The 9,870-nt window shown below is 41.5% G+C and overlaps 1 pseudogene; it reads left to right on the top strand.

Annotated features, from left to right (window-relative positions):
- Nucleotides 1-6,963: 6,963 nt before the first annotated feature.
- LOC119898015 lies at nt 6,964-9,619 on the top strand (annotated as a pseudogene).
- The last annotated feature ends 251 nt before the right edge of the window (nt 9,620-9,870 follow it).

The raw sequence follows: 9,870 nt of genomic DNA, 5'->3' as shown, positions 1-9,870 counted from the left end.
AATATGTTTTACGTTCCCTCGCAATGCTTCTCTTCTTCCTTCCTTGTGAGCCATAGCTGTGTCCAGTTATTGTAGTATAGAGGAAAGGCCCGGTTCAAAGTTTAAAAGGCTGATCCATACTGGGGCGTTGTGCTGAGAGCAGCCGAGTGGACACAGAAGGAAGGAAGAAGAGAAGTATTGCAAGGTAACACAAAAGAAGTCCTCCAAAAAAAAAAAGCCTTAGTAGCCAGCGTATAGAAAATATAACACACACATATATTTAATAGGGGAAGGAAGCTGCCTGAGCACAACAAACCAATAACAAAGCCCTTAACATCAACCATATAACATACACATTGCTGGGGCTCATCAAGCATAAAAACCTTTACATTGTCAGATGTGACTTTCCAGCAGTTAGTTTTAAATAACATCTTTATAAGTAGACAGTTGCAATAAAAAATGTTTAAAGAATCCCTAAGAAAACCTCAGCAACACATCCACTTGAATCAACAGTGAGGAGAACCCTCCTACACAGAGCACGATATCTCGTCAATGAGGAGGAGGAGGAGGATACAGAGAGGAAGGTGCAGCCGGTGTGAGTGTCATGGCAAACAGATACAATGATAATAATGGATAATACGAATACTGACTTGACGTAAGGCCAGGATGGACAATCCTAACTCAACAGGCACAACCAGAAGCATCCCAGCAACAAGTATGAGGTTCCCACAAGGTAGACTGTCACAACATCTAGCCAGTGTCTTCCAGCCACAAAACACTTAACTACTTCTACTTATGATCTCAGATGAGATACGCTCAAGCGACGTAACATGTGACACCACTGGGAAATACTACATCGTGGACACATCAAGGACGCTTAGAGAAGAAGCTCAAAGAATATCTGCAAACAGATATCAAGACCAAAACCATTCTCAGCATCGACTGCAAAGGAGTCAAAGTCAATTCAATCCAACCCAACAACCTGTAGTCGGCGAACGGCCATAGCAAGATCAAGGAGGACATTCACACCCAAAGCCAGAGATCACCTTTGAAGAGACAGGGCTTACCAACCACCAACAAGTCACCCCGATTATACAATCACTTGTTATCATGTGAACACACTTGTGGACAGTAGCTCCATTTACTGAATCAAGACTGTGTTCAACAGCTCTGAGCTTCTCAGTGAAGCTTAGAACTAAACTGATTTAATAACACATTTACTTTTGTTAATAAATATGTTGATTTTCATTGTTCATTTTAAGTGCTTAACTTTTTGTTCTTAAAAATATGCCACAATAGTAAAAAAAAAAAAAGCCAATTGTGTTTTTTCAAAGAAAGAAAATATCCCTAAAAGAGAGCTAATCAAAATTTTAGTCAGTAGCTGGTAGTTAAGATTACTAAGCTACAGAATGACCTCTATGAAAGACTAGTCTCTCTCATGTGCATTTGGAAAGTCACAAATGTACATCTGATCACCCGTTTTTAAAACCATGCATTTCTGCTCTAACCTGTCTACTGAAATCAGACACACTGGTGAAGAAACCCTTTCACTTACAAGTCTGATATGTGACACAAACCCGTAACCTTGTGTTAAAGGAAAGGAGGTTTGTGTATAAAGCTTTTTGAAAAGGACAGCAATTTCTGGACCCCTTTCTGAAGGAAAGGAAATGATATTCTGAATTTCTCCATAAACACCATCCCTCAGCTTTGCAAAACAGTCTCTGCGTCTCTTACTGAGGCTATAGCTTTTGCTGGTATAAACCAGTCCTTTATACACCATTCTTCTGTGCACTACCATTTCATCTGGTGCAGGTTTCTGTGCAGAAATGAAGGCCCCTTTTTCATCATCGGTAGTCTCTGTCACCCTGCCATTATCCAGAACAGTTGTGTCTTCATATTTTGTGAAACTCTTTACTCTTCTGTCATTTGTCAGTTCCAAACAGAACTCCTTCACTTGCTCACTAACTGCATACCTTGTGGTAAAGAGTGGTATTGCTCTGTGCAAGAGGAATTTGTTCACAATCTGCAGAGCTACACACTTTGTTCCATGAACCAGTTTCAACAGACCACCATTTGCATTTTCAAACACAAATGCTGAGTGTGCCCAGAGTGGCCCCCACAATTTAACAGATTTTGCAAGGTGAGTTAGCAGGTGTACATTAAATGTCATAGATGCCTCCCCATACAGCAACTGAAACCTTGCCACAAACTCGAAAAGCATCTCATCTGCCTTGTTGATGTCTTGGAAGGTAATGTTCTCTTTCAAAAGTAGAAATACTGCCGAAACCAGAAGGCCAAGGTGCTTCACGGAGCGTGGCTGAAGTACACCATTCAGAACTGGCAAGCTATAAAACAGGAGCCATGCTCGCCACTCTGAGGCTTTCCAGTACTTGAATTCTGCAAGGGGTCGGGGTAGTCGTGTTATCAGGTGTGGTGGCTTTATGTCCTTGATCCTGTTTTCTAGCACCCTCATAGTGTTGGGACTCCCAGTGTAGTAGGGTTGCTCACTACTGTTCAAAAGAAGCTCTGTGAGTTGTCTAATAACACCAAGTAAGACAGCATGCATATAATCTGGAACAAAGCCCCACACTATATCAAAATAAGGCATGTTTATGAGTGGTGATGGACCTTTCACTCACTTCTGTTTTGAGCTACCGCTTGCTCCATATCATAGCATTTTCTTCGCCTCTCTGTCAGGATATTCTGTGGCAGTCACAGTGTATTTCACCTGTTTCTCTACTAGAGTACCAGGATGTAAACAGAAGCCACAACCGAAGTATCCATTGAACTGTGTGGTGTTTTGCATGGCTGGTCTTGCCTTTGAGTCTACACAACAACATAAACCAACAATTTTGCTGTACACACATGTTCCATTTTTTCTCCAAGAGACACCTTTGGATGCCAATGTTTTGGCCTGTTCAACAAAGGGTCTGAGAAAAATGGGCATAACTGGCTCTTGAGCACCAAACCAAAGACCTGCAAGCACTACATTCTGGAATCTCATTTTGGGAGGGAGCTCGTTTAAGCTGTATGTATGTAGCTGTATGGGCCATATTGAAAATTTGGAAGACTTGTACACAGGTGAGCCATCAGAATTGAAATTGAATGACAAATTGTTTGGATCTGACAAAATTCCACCTGGTTTTGACAAGTTTTGATACATTTCACCATCATATATGTCAGAGATGATGTGTTCATTCTGTGGCCTTTGGTGTCTGTAGCTCATGCTGTTTTGAATCTGAGGATTTTCAAGCATTGTCTGGATTTGAGGTGCAACTGGTATGTTGTTTTCTGCCCCCGCGGGTCTCGAGGTTCAGGATGAAGCACCTCTTAAGGTAGTTAGTAAAAAGAGAAGAGCTTTGTCCCCAGGTAGATTGCTTATGTTGGACTGTTTTTATAGAGGGGAAAAATATCGCATTATAAATGTTTACACTGCTCCAGATAGAGGCAAGAAAACCCGGTTATTTAAAAGACTCGGGGAACTCCTCATGGTGGCGTACAAAATTATTTTATGTGGTGATTTTAATACAGTGACTGCGGAAGAGGACAGGTGCAGCGATACTTTATTTAAATTGAGCCCACAAGGTAAACTTTTAAAAGAAACGTGCAAAGAAGCTAAATTAATTGATGTATGCAGAGCTGTCAATCCGTCGGGGTTTGATTTTACTAGGTTCGATACTAAAACTAAAACGAATATCGACAGAATTTACGTCTCAACTCACTTTAATGTATCTTATTATAGAACAGTCTTAAACGATTTTTCAGATCACCTTTTAGTAGTAACATCATTAACCTCCGGAACCTCAGTAAACAGAGGTTTCTGGAAACTAAACACTCTGTGTTTAAAAGAGAGAGACATAATTATAGAACTTAAACAGGAAATTCAGAAAATAATTCAATTAAATGTTCTTACCAAATCTGATGTTATACTGTGGGAACTAGTAAAATGTAGAATGAAGGAGTATTTTAAATTTAAATGTAGAGAACTAAACAAAAGTAAAAATATAAAATACGATTTATTAATTAAACAATACGTCACGTTAAAACAAAAGGTAAGAACATTAGCAGAAGAGGAAACAATGTCAGAATTAAAAGTACAAATAGATAAATTCAATGGTGAATTATTATTAAACATTTTTAAATATACAGAAACAGACAACAGAGGCAATTTACTTCAGTCCCTCAAAATCAGACAAAAACAAATTCAAAGTAAATACATTGAATCTATTAAAAATCAGGATGGTGTTGCTGTTCATTCTGAACCACAGAAAAGACAAGCGATAAGAGATCTGTGTGCCAACGCATATAAACAAATAGAAACCGAGGCAGAATGTGCGGACATTTTGCTAAAGGATGTTCCTCCCATCAGCTCACTTAACTTCTCTCAGGTAATTGGGGACATACGAAAAGATGAGGTGGTGCAGGCCATCCAACAGCTTAATGTGGACAAAAGTCCCGGTCCGGATGGTCTGCCCACGGAGTTTTACCAGCTATATCTGGACGACATTATAAATCTCCTCACTTCAATGTTCAATGAAGGTTTGAAGAACGGCTGTATGGGGGACTCCTTTTATCAGGGTGTTCTGTGTCTTTTATTTAAAAAAGGTATACAACTGATTTGGATAATTACAGACACTTGACTATTATGAATACAGATTATAAAATACTCGCTAAAATAATTACCAATCGATTAAATAATATTCTGGATGAAATTATAGAAAGAGAACAAACCTGTGCAATAAAAGGCCGTCTCATGTGGGACAATCTGAGCATTTTACGAGAAATTTTAAACAAACCAAATAACAAAGGTTTTTATATCATAGGCCTTGACCAGAAAAAAGCCTTTGATTATATTTCCAGAGATTACCTCTGGTCAGTTTTGGAAGCATTCGGCTTTCCTGAATCCTTCATCCATATGGTAAAGTGTCTGTATGTGAAATCAAGTGTGTGTGTTAATGTCAATGGTGTTTTGACCGAGTCTTTGGAGGTCCAGAGAGGTGTAAAGCAGGGCTGCCCCCTGAGTCCAGCCTTGTACATCCTGGCCATCAATCCCCTGATTAAAAAAATCAACTCCGAAAGCCTCATCTCAGGTACAAGTGTAGGTAACGCCTCTAAGGTTACAGCTATGGCCCATGCCGATGACATTACTGTAGTAATAAAAAACAGAGGGAGATGGACGCTTTAATAAATATTTTAAGCGTGTATGAGCTCGCATCTGGGGCTAAATTAAATCACTCTAAAACTGAAGGAGTTTGGATAGGAGAGGAGAGCGACAGGGGCGACATTAACATTCAAATTAATCAGGAAATTAAAATCTTGGGCCTGACCATATGCACTAATGATTGTGCTGAAGTAAACTGGGAGAAAAAACTGAGCGTAGTTAAAGAAGAAGTAAAAAAATGGGAAAACAAAAGAAATAATTATAGGACCAGAAATAATGTTGTCAAAACTTTTATTTTATCCAAACTCCTGTTTTTATCGAATATTGTCCCCCCATTGCACAAAATGATAATTAAACTGAATAAACAATGTGTTAACCTGGTCTGGGGAACAACCAGGGGAGTTACAAAAAGAGTGCTGCTTTTTAAAAGCAGAGAATACGGAGGTTTAGGTGCCGTGGATCTGGGTATCCGCCTCACGATAGCTTTTGTAAAAAATGTTTCCACAGCCATCTCCAGGAACGCTCTCTGGCTGGGTGATCCCACCAAATGGCAAAAGAGACGAGGCAGGGCCAGACAGGGTCCCTACTACAAACTAATTTACGGGGATTTTATTGCACAACACCAGCACTTACAGATAGACTGGGTGGGTTTTAGCAGCAAATCTATTTTCATAAAAATTAAAGATTACAAATATGGGGGTTTTATTCATTACACGAATTTGGCGGTTGGCGATGGCACCGAGGTGAGGAAAATTTTAAGGGGAAAGTCACTTTCTGAGAGCCTTCGGGACGCCCGGTGGCTCATGTCGGTCAGTAGACTCCCAGTCAGGGCGGTGGTGTCCTGGTGTTGCTTTGTTAAAACAAAAGAATGTCCGATGAGACGTTGTGAGGAGGATGAGACACAGCAGCACCTCCTGATGGACTGCTATAGGTCTCAGGAGGTCTGGAACATTTTAGATGGTCTTGGACTCTCTTTCATACGTAATTATAGATCTGTTACATACGGACTTCTTGAAGAAATCATGCCCACAAAGAAAAAAGAACTGTTTCAACTGGTCATCAGCATCGTTTGCCAAAAACTTTGGAAAACTAGATGCGCCCTAAGTATTCACCAGACTGTCATAGACAGTGACATGGTCGTGAAGCAGATTCTGACCGAACTCCGCAGGAGGAGAACTTTGGACAAGATGCAGTCTCTACCCTGGAGCGCACTGGATTTATGAGGGAAAGACCCCCCAAGCAGCGACACTAAGCTCTATGGCACCTGGCACTTTCTATTGTTGGGTAAGCACTTTATTAATGTATAGGTTTCCTTGTAATTATTCTTAATAATTGTGTGTGATGTGTAGGCTATTTAGGTGTGTTTTTTTGGAACTGTTCTGTTCTCTGTCATGTTTGAAATTCAATAAAGAACCTTTAAAAAAAACGTATTGAGAGGAAACTTCTTTGATCGGCGCCGTTGAGCCAATCAGATTTCAGCAATAATGAGGATCGGTCCAAGTTGGACGGGCCGCTCATATCCCCCCTCAATATTGAAAGAATTGTTTGGCTCATTCTGACAGACAGCGTTTGCTGCAGCTGAGCAGCTGGCCGGCGTGGTCACGGATCATTTAAAGTTGAACATACGAAACTGAAAAATAAAAAGTCTGTTCGGCCTGAAATGGACCGGCTGTTCGGGACTCTTCCGAAATTCCTGATGGCCAATCCGCCCCAACAAAAGGGACTCTACTATTATCATACAACTGTAATAGTGTTAATCTGTGATCTACAAGGTGGCCTTAATCTGATGGCCTGAGATTGATTGCTTTTGTCTCCACCCACAGAGCTGGCTGATAAAATCCTGGGTTTTCCTCACACTAGTTGTCATTGAAGAAACGCCCTTCATCACTCTCCTGATTATTTCTTCAGGTTTTTCAGGTAAGTTGTGGATCTTAAACTGAGTTACTGTGGCTGTAATAACTTGCTAACATGCCAAGAGTGTAAAAACAGTGTTAGTGTAACATTTAGAGGAAGTTAGAGTAAAAGTACTAGTACCAAACTGTAAAAATACTCCACTACTTTATATACTGCTGGGTAGTTTATTCTACAGCAAAACAGCCGTGCAACATGTTCTACAAGTGTAATGTCCATTGATATCTTATCTAACATGACATAAAATAAAAAGAATGAACAGACTTCATGATTTTAACTTCTGTGCAACTTTTGATTCTGCATGTACAGCCATTACACGTCACACCGAGTTACAGTTCTGCCCGCGTCATCAGGACTGTGCTCTAACTCTTAAAGTGACAGTTCCCTCTGAAACACTTCTACTCATTTTCAAGTTCATTTTCATCAGCTCAGAAAAAACATTTTCCAGCTGACTAGTTACTAAAACTATCAGACAAATGTAGTGGAGTAAAAGTACAGTAGATTTGCCTCTGAGATGTAGTGGAGTAGAAGTAAAGTTGCATAAAATGGAAATATTCAAGTAAAGTACCTTGAATTTGTACTTAAATTGTACAGTATTTGTACAAATGTACTTAGTTACTTTCCATTTCCTCTCCTCTCTGTCCATAACTTATATTTCCTTGTTCCCTCCCCTTCAGATCTACAGTTTAAAGACAGGTGTAACCAACCTGTGGTGAAGTGCAGGAGCTGACAGACCCCATTCACTGCAGAAACACTAGCTGTTTAGATCAGAGCTCAAACCAGTTTGAGTTCCGAGAAAGTGAAACGAAAGTCGTTGCCACTGAGAGGTGAGATGGCTCAGAAAGGAGTCAGCTGGACCAGGACGCCTTCTCTTGTTCCATCTGTCTGGATCTCCTGAAGGATCCGGTGACTACTCCCTGTGGACACAGCTACTGCATGAACTGTATTAAAACCCACTGGGATGAAGAGGAGGAGAAGAAAATCCACAGCTGCCCTCAGTGTAGGCAGACCTTCACACCGAGGCCTGTCCTGCTGAAAAACACCATGTTAGCAGTTTTAGTGGAGGAACTGAAGAAGACTGGACTCCAAGCTGCTCCTGCTGATCACTGCTATGCTGGACCTGAAGATGTGGTCTGTGATTTCTGCACTGGGAGAAAACTGAAAGCCCTCAAGTCCTGTCTGGTCTGTCTGGTCTCTTACTGTGAGAAACACCTGCAGCCTCACTTTGAATCTCCTGCCTTTGAGAAACACAAGCTGGTGGAGCCCTCAAGAAGCTCCAGGAGAACATCTGCTCTCGTCATGATGAGGTGATGAAGATGTTCTGCTGTACTGATCAGCAGAGTATCTGTTATCTCTGCTCTGTGGATGAACATAAAGGCCACGACACAGTCTCAGCTGCAGCAGAAAGGACCGAGAGGCAGAGAGAGCTCGAGGTGAGTCGACAAAACATCCAGCAGAGAATCCAGGACAGAGAGAAAGATGTGAAGGTGCTTCAGCAGGAGGCGGAGGCTATCAATCGCTCTGCTGATGAAGCAGTGGAGGACAGTGAGAAGATCTTCACCGAGCTGATCCGTCTCATGGAGAAAAGACGCTCTGATGTGAAGCAGCAGGTCAGATCCCAGCAGGAAACTGAAGTGAGTCGAGTCAAAGAGCTTCAGGAGAAGCTGGAGCAGGAGATCACTGAGCTGAAGAGGAAAGACGCTGAGCTGAAGCAGCTCTCACACACAGAGGATCACAACCAGTTTCTACACAACTACCCCTCAGTGTCAGCACTCAGTGAATCTACAGACTCATCCAGCATCAAGATCCGTCCTCTGCGCTACTTTGTGGATGTGACAGCGGCTGTGTCAGAAGTCAGAGACAAACTACAGGACGCTCTGAGTGAGAAATGGAAAAACATCTCACTGACAAGGAGAAAAGTGGATGTTTTACTGTCACAACCAGAGCCCAAGACCAGAGCTGAGTTCTTAAAATATACACGTGAAATCACACTGGATCCAAACACAGCACACACACATCTGTTATTATCTGAGGGGAACAGAAGAGCAACATATTTGAGTCAACAACAGTCTTATTCTTGTCACCCAGACAGATTTACTGGATGGTTGCAGGTCCTGAGTAGAGAGAGTCTGACTGGACGTTGTTACTGGGAGGTGAAGTGGAGGGGGGGGCGAGTTGATGTAGCAGTCGCATACAAGAATATGAGCAGAGCAGGGATTTCGGATGAATGTGAATTTCGACACAATGACAAATCTTGGGCGTTAACATTTGACCAAAACAGCTTTAAATTTTGGTACAACAAGGTCCAAACTCCTGTCTCAGGTCATCTGTCCTCCAGAGTAGGAGTGTACCTGGATCACAGAGCAGGTATTCTGTCCTTCTACAGCGTCTCTGAAACCATGACTCTCCTCCACAGAGTCCAGACAACATTCACTCAGCCTCTCTATGCTGGACTTGGTCTTTATCACCCTCATGGAAGTGCTGCTGAGTTCTGTAAACTGAAATAATCAGAAGTCATCTAAGGAACAGAGGGTTAAATTCTGTTAAGCATTAAACTTGTTTTGTCTTCATGTTTGTTACTGAGAGCTGGTTGTGAGATCACCTGTCAATCAAACATTATGGGCGGTACTTTGACATCTTGTCATTAGTTGTTGTGTAAATGTTTGAGTTTCTTTCAGTGGAGCTCCTTCCTGTGTCTGTTTCACTGCTCATGATGACTGTGTTTACCTGAACCGACATTTTCACTGTAATTATCTTCGTCAATAAGGAGGTCATTCTTTATTGTCTTTGACATAGCTGAGATTCTGTTCAGTTAAACA

Source organism: Micropterus salmoides, unplaced genomic scaffold (assembly GCF_014851395.1).
Source record: "Micropterus salmoides isolate LMB-PRFRI ecotype aquatic unplaced genomic scaffold, ASM1485139v1 Ms_hic_scaffold_1, whole genome shotgun sequence".
Classification (NCBI taxonomy): Eukaryota; Metazoa; Chordata; class Actinopteri; order Centrarchiformes; family Centrarchidae; genus Micropterus; species Micropterus salmoides.
This window is presented reverse-complemented; position numbering and strand designations above follow the sequence as displayed.